Source organism: Mixophyes fleayi, chromosome 1 (genome assembly GCF_038048845.1).
Source record: "Mixophyes fleayi isolate aMixFle1 chromosome 1, aMixFle1.hap1, whole genome shotgun sequence".
Classification (NCBI taxonomy): domain Eukaryota; kingdom Metazoa; phylum Chordata; class Amphibia; order Anura; family Limnodynastidae; genus Mixophyes; species Mixophyes fleayi.
In genome coordinates, this window is record NC_134402.1 from 68,813,323 (window position 1) to 68,827,005 (window position 13,683).

General features: G+C 36.3%; 1 protein-coding gene across 2 annotated transcripts in view; it reads right to left on the minus strand.

Annotated features, from left to right (window-relative positions):
* SGCZ (sarcoglycan zeta) overlaps positions 1-13,683 on the minus strand; it is an 840,489-nt gene that overhangs the window by 361,480 nt on the left and 465,326 nt on the right. The window lies entirely within an intron of this gene.

Genomic DNA, 13,683 nt, shown 5'->3' on the forward strand with positions numbered 1-13,683 from the left:
ATATGATGTATTATGTACATTTATGTTTGTCTCACTCAATTCTGCTTTGACTTTTTTCTGAATTAGGCCTGTCATCATTGTTCCACAATCTCTTTCATTTCTCTCCATTTTTTCGTTCTTTCCTCTTTAAATAGTAAGTTATTTCCTTTCAAGTCAACCAAAAGCCTAATTGGAAAGTCATTATTTAATGACAAAGTGTAGCATTCAAAGAAAGACCATATATATGTATATAGTTAATTAACTGGTTCTTATTATTTGTTTTTATAAATCCTGAAAGGCAGTGCAATAGCAATAGTAGTAGCAGATATTGACTTTTGTTTCACCTCCAGAAATGTTGTTACTATAGGTAAAATATGTAAGTGTGGTCAGGGACAGAGAAATGTATCAGAGGCCCAACTCAGATTTCACACTGGGGTCCAAGGGCTGTTAACTACACCAGTCATCATCATCATTTATTTATATAACTCCAGCAAATTCTGTAGTGCTTTACAATTGGGAACAAACAGTAATAAAACAATGCTGGGTAATACATACAGATATAAAGTTAAGAGGGCCCTGCTCGCAAGCTTATAATCTATGGGACAATGGTTTTATACGCAAGGCTAAGTGCTATATTATATTGCATATTTTTCAGCTAGATTGCAAAGATAAAAAGTATTGAGTGGGCTGTATGATCAGTCACACAGCAATGTTGGTCAGAGGGTTGTTGTCTTGTGTTAGCTGTGTAAAGAGTGGTAATAGGGTATTCTAGTGAGATTAAGATGGTGGTTGAGGAATATCACAACCTTGTCTGAAGAGGTGGGTTTGCAGACAACGCTTGAAGGTTTGAAGACTAGAGGAAAGTCTTAATGTGCGAGGGAGGGAATTCCACAAATTGGGTGCAGCCCGAAAAAAGTCCTGTAACCGGGAATGGGAGGACGTGATGAGAGTGGAAGTGAGACACAAATGGTGTGCAGAACGTCGAGACGGGAGATATTTTGAGACAAGTGAGGAGATGTATGTTGGTGCAGCTTTGTTGATGGCCTTGTATGATAGTAGAAGAATTTTATATTGGATTCATTGAAAAACAGGGAACCAATGTAGAAATTGACAGAATGACTCAGCAGTGGAAGAACAATTTGCAAGGAAAATCATACTAGCCGCTGCATGCAAATTAGATTGTAGGGGTTTGAGTCTGATTTTGGGGAGATAAATTTGTGTATCATCCGCATATAGATTATACTGGTATCCAAAGGAACTTATTAGTTTTGCAAGAGAAGAGGTCTAGATAGAGAATAGCAGAGGACCTAGGACTGAGCCTTGATGTTCTCCAACTAATAAAGGAAGTAGTGCGGAGGTGGATCCAGAGAAATTAAGACTGAAAGACCGATTAGATAGGTAGGATGAGAACCACGATAGGACAGTGCCTTCAAAACCTAGGGATTGTAGCGTTTGTATGAAGACAGTGTCAAATGCTGCAGAGAGATCTAGCAGAATTAGAAGTAATGGCCTTTAGTTTTTGCTGTGATCAAATCATTGACAACCTTGGTCAGCACAGTCTCTGTGGACTGTTGAGAGCTAAAGCCTGACTGAAGAGAATCCAGTAGGTTGGTTGCTGTATGTATACAAGAATCCAGGTCGGGAAATCTGCAATAACAAAATAACAAGTAGGTGAGAGCAACACTGTTTTAATCCATAATATGTTATGTCTAAAGAGGCATATCCACATCCCATGTTGATCACACTCCCGAAAATATGTGGCACTTCGGCGGGGCTGCCGCACAGCAGTGGCACACAATCCTTTTCCTACCCATCTGTGAGGGGGGGCCCACAAATTAGCTGTACCGGGGCTCCAAATTCCTCTTGGCATCCCTGATTGTCAAAACTTATATATTTAATACAATGAACCATTATGGTTTATTGCAAATTGCCTTAAGATATTTTTACTCTTTTACTTGATGTTTTGAGTGTTTTTGAGTTTTCCCACATTTTACACTTTCCTGGAGCTTACAGATAACAAGGTTATGCTAATTATATAAGTATTCTTCTTTTGCACTTCCCACTTCCCGAGATGGCTATGTCACACTAAGTAAAATACTTTGTTTTATGTAGCTATTATGCAGAATTTATCTTCTGTGGTTTATGTGGCCAGAAGTATTTACTATGCACTGTATTGACCTGATTTCATCCATTGTGACATATGAACCTTTATATGTGTCATATTTTATTGCAACAGATCCATCAAAGTTGATCATGCACATAAACAAAATAGTTTCCATTCCAGCTCACAAGTTAACACTGATTACATAAATGTATAAACTCTACTTTTTCCCACATTTTCAGTTGACTGGTTAATACACACAAAAATATTTTTCTAAGAACTGAAAATATTCCAGTTGCAGAAATAATGTGAGACTTTATTTGTGGCTTATTGCGAATTGCAAAATGTATATGAAGATGCTAAAATATGATGCTGCTTGTGAAAATATGTGTATATGCATTAGCATACTGTATTTTATTTATATATGAATCTTGTTCTTGATTTGCATTGCTGAATATGCTGACCAATTCTTAGTATTGATGCTGTAACTGCTTAGTAGAAAGGGATATGTGTAGCTGGTGTCATGTGTATATATCTGCACATCCACAGGTTTTAGCTGTTAGTTGTGTGAGTGGTCAGCTGGTGCTTAGCGTCAGTGCTTCAGATTTGTAGCTGAAATCCAGGCTGGAGGTGTTAAACATTAAAACTGTAGAGAAACAGTAAAGCAATAAGTTGCTAAAACTCCAACCCCAATTATACGATCCGTTAGGAACATTGAAGTAGCATGAAATTGCCTGTGCCAAAATTTTGGGGTTTCTGGAGATACCTGTCCATTCCATTGAAAGCATGAACAGGTCTGTACATTCACTGTAAAGCTCCATTTAAGCTTTCAGTTCTGAGCCCCAGAACATTCTCTGATGAGCAGAACGAGGACCTCTGTATGAGATGGAGCAGCAACACAGGGCCCACTTTCATTGCTGGGCCACATAGCCACTCCGTCCACTGCAACTATTACAGTTCTGCCCCTGGTTATGAAGGTATGCATGTCAGCACATATACTTAAGCTGGCTACACACTACAGGTTTTTCGTCCAATAATTGGACAAATCAGCTGACATCCGACTGTTTGATCAGATATCGTGTAGTGTGTATACTTATACAATGATCTAAAGTCGCCCCAAAGTGCCTATCATCGTGTCGTTTGGTTAGTCGTACTGTTTAATTTTTGCCGACCAATCACCTTCCAATCCTGCAGTGTGTATGAATTCACCCGACTATCGGCCAATAATGTATCTTAGAGTGACAGGTCTCATTCACCTTGTCTGCCTGCTGCTGATCTTGTCAACTGTCTGCGGCTGTTTTTCTTTAGAGAAGAGACTGATATCGATGGTACGGGCTGCTCCCCCCTCTCTCCCCTTGCACATGTAGTCTTAACCCTCTGTGTGCTGGCTGGAACAGATAAGATTAGCGCAGTGTGAGATTAGAGCAGTGTCCATTCCTGGGGTTAAGCTTCAGCTGCCGGAGATAAAGCTGTCTCACTGTATTTACAGCCAGCTTACAGTTCTGCACTCGGCACAGTGCTGTGTCAAGGCAGGCTGCCCAATACAATTGCCAGGCTGAATGTCTCTCAATGAATTAAGACCTGAGCTGTCACTTTTACCTTTTATGGACTACTTTGCAGCCGATAATTTTGACAGATGAAGAGCAGAGATCTGATGATAATCGTGTATAGTGTGTACACGTCAATCGGTATGCTGATCGGGATTTTTTACATTTATTCTGTCGTTGGTACATTGTTAATCGTTTACTTTTCTGTAGTGTGTACTCAGCTTTCGATTGCAAGTAAAGCTGAAGTGCTGGTGGGACAAATTAAAAAAAAACAAACAAACTTTTTAAAATGTTTTATCATTAATGATATATTATTAACAGTTGTCATTAATTGAATAGGTTTTTTTCCTTTTTTCTCCTTATCTCTCTGCTTATCTATTTGCCTTTCATATCTTTTCTTATATTTATGTGTGTTTTGAAAAATAGTTTTCTATCACTCCTACATTATTAGTGTGTTCTTATTAAATAAGATTCTAATCACTGTCTACCAATAATGCGATATTATGAGTTAAAGAAAAGATTCTTCATCTCCATTATGTCTTTACTTCTGTTAAGTTACCTATAATATGATTACATTATTCTATCTAGTAATAATTTTAAGTTTTTATAGATGTTAATATCAAATTATCCCTAAAAGGGCACATGAGCAGCAAGGTGATCATTGGTTAGCGCTCCTGCCTCACAGCACTGGGGTCATGAGTTCAATTCCTGACCATGGCCTTATCAGAGTGGAGTCTGTATGTTCTCTCCATGTTTGTGTGAATTTCCTCAAACACTCCAAAATACACTGGTAGGTTAATTGGCTGCTGGCAAATAATTAACACCAGTCTGTCTAAGTGTGTATTAAGGGATTTCAGTCTGTAATCTCCAATTGGGCAAGGACTGAGGTGAATGACAAAATATTCTCTATACAGCACTTCACAATTAGTGGAGCTATTTGAATAAATGGAGATATTATGATGATGATGTTGTGTGTTCTTTTAAGACTTTATATTCCATGTATGTATTGGACATATCCTGCAGTGTCCTACAAACGATAACCCAGGGAGCAAAATTATACAGTGGTAGATGTGTCAGCAAGGAAAGGTATCAGGTGTTACAGAGACATCAGAGGAGCAGGGAGGGAACCGGAGTTTCCAGCTATCTCCATGCCTATATGGATCTCAAAGCAAGGATTTGTACTTTCTTAATTTATGTAAATTCTAAGATGGTTGAATGGATAAGATATTGGCTGCAGGATAGAGAACAGAGAGTTATAGTAAATGGAGTGAATTTACAGGAGGGAAAGGTTATTAGTGGTGTACCCCAAGGATCTGTACTTGGACCAGTGCTTTTTAATATCTTTATTGGTGACACTGCAAATGGTATTAAAGGGAAAGTATGAGTTTTTGCAGATGATGCAAATATATGCAACAGGGTAGATAGACCAGGAGGGGTAAAACAAATGATTGATAATCTAGGTAGACTAGAGGAATGGTCAAGAGAGTGGCAACTACAGTTTAATGGCAAAAAAATGCAAAATCATGCACTTTGGTCTCAACAACCCAAATGCTAAATATAGTATTAATGGCACTATAATGGAAACTATTGAAGAGGAAAGGGATCTAGGAGTCACTATTTCAGGTGACTTAAAGGCAGGTAAGCAATGTAGCAAAGCAATGAGGAAGGCAAGTCAGATTCTTGGTTGCATAGAGAGGAAACAGTAGCAGAAAGAAAGAACTAATAATGCCACTGTATAGTTCATTGGTACGGCCTCATCTAGAATAATGTGTTCAATTCTGGAAGCAAAATCTCCAGGAGAATATAAATAAATTAGAGACTGTACAAAGAAGGGAAACTAAAATGGTGCATGAACTACAGCACAAAACTTGCCCAGAAAGACTAAAAGATCTAAATATGTATAGTTTGAGCAGAGAAGGGAAGGGGGGGTGAAAGACACTTTCAAATATATTAAGGGTTTAAACAAGGTACAGGAGGGAAACATTCTTTAAAGGAAGAGAAATATTAGAACACAAGGACATGCACTGACACTGGAGGGAAGTAAGTTCAGAAGAAATTTGAGGAAAAACTACTTCACAGAAAGGGTAGTGGATAAGTGGAATATCCTCCCATCAGAGGTGGTAGAGGCTAATACAGTAGACCAATTTTAACATGCTTGGGATAGACATAAAGATATCCTTGCAAGATTAAAGGACCAAATAGGGTTTGAGATTACCATAGGTTAATAAAATAATAGGCAGACTAGATGAGCCAAACGGTTCTTATCTGCCATCAAATTCTATGTTTCTAAATCGATTGGATTAGGGTAATTGGAAAGTTTTGTGAAATAGGTAGTTAACTGGTTTTCTCCTGCTGATTTTTTGAGCATATTTTTCACAAAAGCGTTGTTGTGTTTGGGGATCTGTGGTCACATGTGATCAAACATATATGTTCATCTCATTTCATTTGTTGCACATATTAAACAAATACATATTGAAAAAGAGTTTATCCTTTTCTATACTTATGGCATACATTTAGAACATATATTGAACCAAGTGAAATATGAATTAAAAACTGTACTTATCATGAAAAAAATGTATTAATACTTAGTGTGTAAAGCGGAATATGTTCATAGTAATGTGGCATCAACTATAATGTGTATGTTGTGAATGGCACATCTAGTGAGATTGTTTCAAAATCCTCCAGCACTGAGAGGGTTTAATAAATTGTACACAACTAAATTAACTGGCTTGCATTGTATATTACACAATTTCATATGCCCCCCCCCCCCGATACATAACAACAAACACATAGCTGAGGGATCACCTATAACATCTAAATAATGTCTTCAATTTGCTACAAGGGCATTCGATTCAGTTAATCCTATGACACTCAGTACTTGAAAATGAAAGAGATTTGAAACGTGCAGTACTTTTCCATGAAAAAACATTCTATTAATTTATACATGTAAAATACAGCATAAAAATTATTTTATGCAAAGTATCACAGGTAAACAAAGATCGCAATATGATGCCACTAAAACTGTGTCTAAAGATGAATGGAATTATTCATATAACAATATGGGTTCTTTTCAAATGTTTAGTAATAATATAAAAGAGCTAGATCATCTCTAATGTGATGAATATTTAAACGGCACTGTTTCCAAACTATATTTATATTAAGATGCTAAACATGTTAAGATGCTAAACAATTATGCCCTCAACACAAATGTGATAATATAAATAGAGTCCGCATGGAAGATTTTCAATAACAATAGATTTTTATTGTAGATATTTTAATACTAAAAGCTAATATATTGTGAGATTTGGCATGTTAAATACCTTTGTTATTGCTAGAATAATTAAATTCTAGGTGTAGTGAATTATACTATAAAAAAACAGCACACCTTCTTACCACTGGGAATAATTCGCCCTAAAGAAATGTGTTAAAACATTTAAATGAAATTGTTAATCAGGGACTGTTTACAGCTGCACCTGTTCCTATTTGTTGCATTAAACTGTGTAATCATTGACACTTCTTACAGATCGAGATAGCTGATAGCCATTAATGTAACAAAAGAATAATTAAAGACACTCCCCATCTGTTGCTGTTAAAAAATAGAATAAAAACTAGAACAAGCTTGCAATGGGCATGTTAAATAAGATATTATATATATATTTATAAGAAAATATAAAAATATGACTTAACCATGGTGGAATTGATTTGACTTGCCCGAATTTTGCTTTCATTTTTTGAGTCTATTTAAAGTTTGAGAATTTATTGTGAATTTTATACTTTAGAACCAGTTCAATGAATCAGTTTGAGAACTATTGTAAAATAATTTAGAACATTTCTGCTCGCAATTAAGACATATTTCCCTTTTATGACCTGTAATGCTTATTAGACATATTTACTGTACATGGAAGACTGTCATTACACAGTCATTTGATAATTAAATATTTGGACTAAGCTAGAAACTTTTATATATTGTTGGCAATTGTTTAATATGTCAGAGCCAGATTCATTATTGTTTGGCTTATCCCACTGCAAGTAATTGTATCAATTGTCATTCTACTGTAATCAACCATATGCTACTGAGATGTGTTGTGTTGAAATATTTGGGGAGATGTGGTTGAGAGGGAAAATTTGTTTGTAGGAAAATTTTGTTTTTTATGCTGAAAAGGAATTACAGTCAGAATTGTTATTTTATCCTCCACCTTTGTTGACTAATAGTACAAATATGAAATTCTAGTTCTTTAGACATATATGGTTCAGGAGATAGTCACATAGCCCATGCTGCCTCCTGCAATTGATGGTGGACAGAGCCATGGCTTGTCCAATCAGATCTTTTATACTTTCTTTAAGTCATAAAATGTTACAGTAAATAAAAAGCAAAATTAATATTATGCATACAGCTTCTCAAATTAATTATTGAAGGCCAACAGTAAATAATTGCACAGTTGAATGCACAGCTTAGACACAACTTTCGTATTTTTACAAATTTTAGTAAAGTTAAAAAATTAATAAAATAGGGAAATACAAGATTGTTTCATACACTAATATTTAAAAGATTATTGCACGATGACAATAACAACATTGCATCACAACACAGGGGTTTTTATGAGTGTTTTACCAAGACAAAGAGTCCACAGTTTAGCTTGCGTCATAAAATTTATGACACTGGGACAAGCCATGTTGCAAAAGTAATGGCAGGGAATTAATTAATTCTAATATCCTCTTCTGACCTCTGAACATTTATAATTTTGCTTGATACATGAGTTCTTTTAGATGTTCAGTGTCTGTTCTAGGAAGATAAGCATGGAAAAGTGACCCTTAGACTTAGTAGTAAGAGTCTAGTGAGGACAATGCCAGTGGAACAACAGGTCAAGGAGAATGAGGAAAGTTTGTAAGCTGGTTATAAGCAAACCTTTCAAAGAGTTTCCACCCAAATAGGAAAACATTGGGAAGTGGTTTAAGAGAGAGAGAGACAGGAACAAAGAAAGGCGTTTTGGGAATAGATCAGAAAAGAAAGTGCTTAGTGGAAGGGGGAAAAACTGTTAGAGGAGAAGGTCAGATTAAAGAACAAGCTTGGTGCAAGAAAACCTTGGTGAAAAGGGGAGCAAAGAAGATGAGAAGGAATGACATCAAGTGGGCAGTTGGAGGAAAAAGAGTAAGTGAGTGGTACAAAGAGCTCATCCCTAGTTATTATGAAGAATAAACAGATGGAATACAGAGAGGTGGGGTGTCGCAAGTAAGGTGAGCAAAATTTCAGACACATATCCTGATAGAGTAAACTTTGCTGGTGAAGTGAAGGATTTTGAGAAAGAAATGGGTGAGTGGAGCATAGATATGACATCAGCCTATGGCCTTAAGTGTTTTGTGTAGAATTCTCGCTAATATTTTAGTTCTGCCTGGACTTCTCTCTTATTATACCCCAACAACACCATTGAGCAGAATGAATTGTCACAGTAGTCTTCCCATACAGCGTAGAAGGACCATGAGGAGGAAATTAAACACTTAAACTAGGATTGTTTAGTGCACGAGAGGGCAGAACTGATGAAGTCAGCATTAGAGTAAGAATTCCTTCAGCAGCACTCAGCAGTTTGGGAGCATTTTTGCAGGTAACTGGTCAGGTTGGGTTTAGAGTGCTGGAAACTATTGGTGGATGCAGGAGCTGTTGTCTAAGGCAGAAATGACGGTTTAATTGTAGAGGAAGACAACAAAATTCTGGCAAAATAGTGAAGTGAAGTAATAGCAGAGAGAAGTGGTTCTAGGGTTGAAGAGAAGAAAGCTGAGTGAAGAGCAAAAGGAAAACATTCAGTATACACATTGCTTGGTTCTAGGGTTGAAGAGAAGAAAGCTGAGTAAAGAGCATAAGGAAAACATTCAGTATACACATTGCTTTAGGAACAGGCATTGCAGGAGGCTGGAAGAGGCTGAACAACTGGAAGTTCTGAAAAGAGAATGGGAAAATTGTGAAAGTTTGACATAGGCAAGTAGAAGATGAGTTCCAAGGAATGGCCATTGCAGTGTGTGAGACTGAATGGCGATTGAGACATTCAAATCATGAAGTTAGAGGTTTGGTGATGGCAGATTTATTGTGGTTTCTAACAAGAAAGTTGATATCACTTATAATAACAGAGGGTAGGTCAGAAGAAAGGAAATGAGGGAGGAAGAAGGTATTAGTTTTCAAGGACTTGGGGGACAATAAGTAACCTCAACACAAAATTGTAGCAGATAAAAGACATGAATAGTGTAGACTTTAAATGAGGAGACGGTGAGAGATTGCTTCTAAGATTGTTTCCTCTGTAGCTCTGTCCTATGACAAGGAGGTTAATTGAGTCAGAAATGAAAATATTCAGAATGGATCTTGGTTGAACTTTACCAGACATTACATTTTAAAAATGTAGCATTATGTTATTAAACTGACAATAAGTGTGATGTGAGGTGAACAACACTTTGTGGTAAGAAGACAACATCATGTGTTTCGTGTAGAATTTGCCCTATTATTTTTTTTTCTGTCTGGATGTCTTCATTATTATAACTCAGCAACACCTCAGGGCAAAATTAATTCACACACTAGTCATCACCTACAGTGCAAAATGGTCTGTACAATTGCTAAATACTATACTTCATGCAGTAGCACACTAAAAGCCATTCCTTTATATGCATTGTGATGTGTTGAGCTCATCAAACGTACATGGAAAGTACATCAAAACCATATTTTGTTAATGTGCTTTAGTAGCATTGTTTCAATCTAATAATGTCCATAGATTGTAAGCTTGCGAGCAGGGCCTTCTCACCTCTTTGTCTGTTTTACTCAGTTTGTTTATTAGTTTATTATGTTTGTCCCCAATTGTAAAGCGCTACGGAATATGTTGGCGCTATATAAATAATGATGATGATGATGAGGTGCACTGACAATGAACAGAGCATTTTATAAAAGCAGTATGATCCTCCTGATTGACCATAAATAATAGCCAGATGAACAAAATAATAGGTAAATAAAGTGAAAAAAATGAATTGCCAGAATATGAAATAGCAGCAAACCAAAACAAATACAAAAATATAGCATGTATTATCTAAAAAAATGTTTGAATCATTCCCATGCTACTCTGATTGGTTGAAGTTTTCAACTAATCAGTGCTCAAAGTATTGTTTATAAGACATTGTACTTTAAGAATCTCTGAGTGGAGGTCATTTAAGAAACACAAAACGGCAGCTCCTGAGTGTAAATACAACTTTAGACCTGTTGTACTCCATTATTTATGCCAGTATTCCTAGATTTCCACCAAGGTGCAAAGATTTGCAAAGCAAGATACAGCTGTTTTCAAAGTCAGTGGGGTGCAGTTGAGTGGAGTTGGGAGGAGTGAGCAATCTTCGATATGTACAGGTTAGTAAAAAAGGTGCAATTCATTTTACAGAGTGCAGAAACAATAATTAAATTTGAGGAAAGAGATTAGTGAGATATAAAGGGGCAGATAACCACATATTTAACCATGTTCCATGCTATGCTCAGTCATTCGTACTCTGCAAATTTGAGTTCTTGAATTCTGCACCAACTCAGGGCTAGCGTAGATTTGTTTCAGCCTTTATTTTTCGACAAAACAGTTGCCATGCTCTATGCAGTGCGTAAAATAAAAATAAATAAATAAATAAGAATCTAATTAACCAGTCCCAGTGCTAGACAGTGTGGGTAGTTTAAACAATTGTGATGAGAGTGCGGGGGTTGTGTCTATATGGGAAGGGGGAGCAAAATACAGCATGCACCCCCCATTTATTCCAGCACCGTGCTTTAAAGTGCTGCAACTACTCCAAACTATCTTCTGGGCTGTGGGGTCCGAGGTAATTCATAACTTTGTGAGCCATGGAGTGGAAATTTTGCCACCCCCAGTCTCAGTTTAATTGACAGAAGTCCCTAAAATGCATGCACCAAAGGGGTAAAAAATTCACACACACTATTTTCAAATAAACCTAATTGAATAAAAAGTACCCAAAATCCTTCATTCACTTTATGGAATGTAAAATAATCTTGTTATATAACCTGCACACTACATCGGACACAAAACTATTATAGCAGGAATTAACAGATTGTCCTATGCCATTCCGCCAATCAGAAGCATTTTCCCAAACTGGTCCCTTGTGGTTGGCTGCCTGATATTTATCCGGCTAGTCAATAATTAGAGGCCAGCATGGTAACCTCTGGGATGCAGACACTCTACTATTAATGCCAGGGCTTTGTGGTCAATATTTATGGCTAAAAGTTAAAACATTTCTTATATAAGAGACATTATAGTCCTTCACTGTTTCAAGTAATATGTATAAAGCCAAAATTGTATGCATTGATATTTTGAGCAAATGACACAATTCATGGCAGACTTTGATATCTTTATATGTGATTTGAATATGTTTGGTGTACAAGATAACTTGGAACTGTCAAAACGATAGATACAATTATTGTAACAACTCAATATGCCAGTTGACAGTTCAGTTTGTGCTATTATTTCTTACATTTTTGGGTACATCAGTTTAATACATACTGACATGAAGCACATAATGCATATATAAAAACAGATGCACAATTCAACTTCTTCTGCCCTTTTAGATTTCCATGCAAAATTGGACATCTGCTAAATATGGCAATTTAGGAAATTATAGAAATATTATTTTCTCTACATAAAGATACAAATTACAACATTATATATTTATAAATGCTCATTTTACTCTCTCATTTTAATGTCATACATTTTTAAACAAATTAATAAAAATGTAACAACAAAAATCAATTGAAGAAACAATAGACAAATATTAGCGCAATAAGTACTACAATGTGCTCAGTTACCATGAAACGTCATTTGCTCTGTCAGGCCAGGGCAGATGAACATCTCAGGCTGGACTTGCACACATTTCTCTACAGTCGAGAAACATTTCTTAATGGGAACAAAGCCTATTCTAAATAATTTGCTACAATTACAATCAAAATATAGTACGCTTCTCTAATAACATTGTAATTTTCTACAGTAATTCTCCAGCACCAATAAACATTGCATGACCTCATTAAATAAAGGTCAGCATGCTGCCCTCTAAATCTTCAATCATTGTAATCCTTCCGCTGTAACCTTGCTGTCCCTATAATCCTTCAACCAACGTATTCCTGCTACTCTATAATCCAACTGCCATTGTAATCTTTCTGCCCTGTAAATCTGCTGCACCTGTAATCCTTCTCCCTAGTCCCAAGACTATGTGGCCCTTACATAAATGCACTTCTGATATGAGATGAAAAATGTACTGAATTTTAGGTACATATGGACATAATAGAAATGATTTGTTAGCTATCTAAGGCTGGGTACACAGTACAGAAAATTTCTCCTGATGCAATATTTTTAACTATTTCACTAACGACTGAAAAAAAAAGTCCAGATCAGCATGCTGATTCATGTGTACACACTAAACACGTTTTACAAGATTTACCTTCAGATCTGTGGTCTTCATCTGTCAAAACCATGGGCTGAAAAGATTGCGACTCTACACACTACATCAAGATCAATGGACACTGCCGATCATGAGTGCAATACACACTACAGAACTGGAACGACATTGTTCCATTGTTGAACAAGATTTTTAGTCCGGTTTAAAAATCAAAATAAACGATATAATGTGCTGTGGAATTATAATCATTCATTGTTGGAGTGTAGTCACTGATGCTATATCAGGCCAAACGGTCGTTTACAGTGTGATTGTCCCAATAGTTGTCTGAAACTCTGTAGTGTGTATTCAGCCTAAGTGCAGCAGGTTACTTTAAATACTTGCATGTATACTGTAAATAATGCTTTATTATTACAAACAGGGTGCTTTTCTTTGAATGAATAGTTTCATTGAGAATAGTTTTGCTTCTCTTTATAGGGTATTAAAATAATGTATTGCATAGTAAAATACACTCAGTGTTGACTTTATTAGGTACATCTTGTTGCCTAGAATCATTAAAGTTTCTGGTTCATGTTGACATAATAGTGTGAAACCACTCTGGTACAAGTATTGTGATGTGCGCAAACTTACTTGGAGTACATTGAATATTAT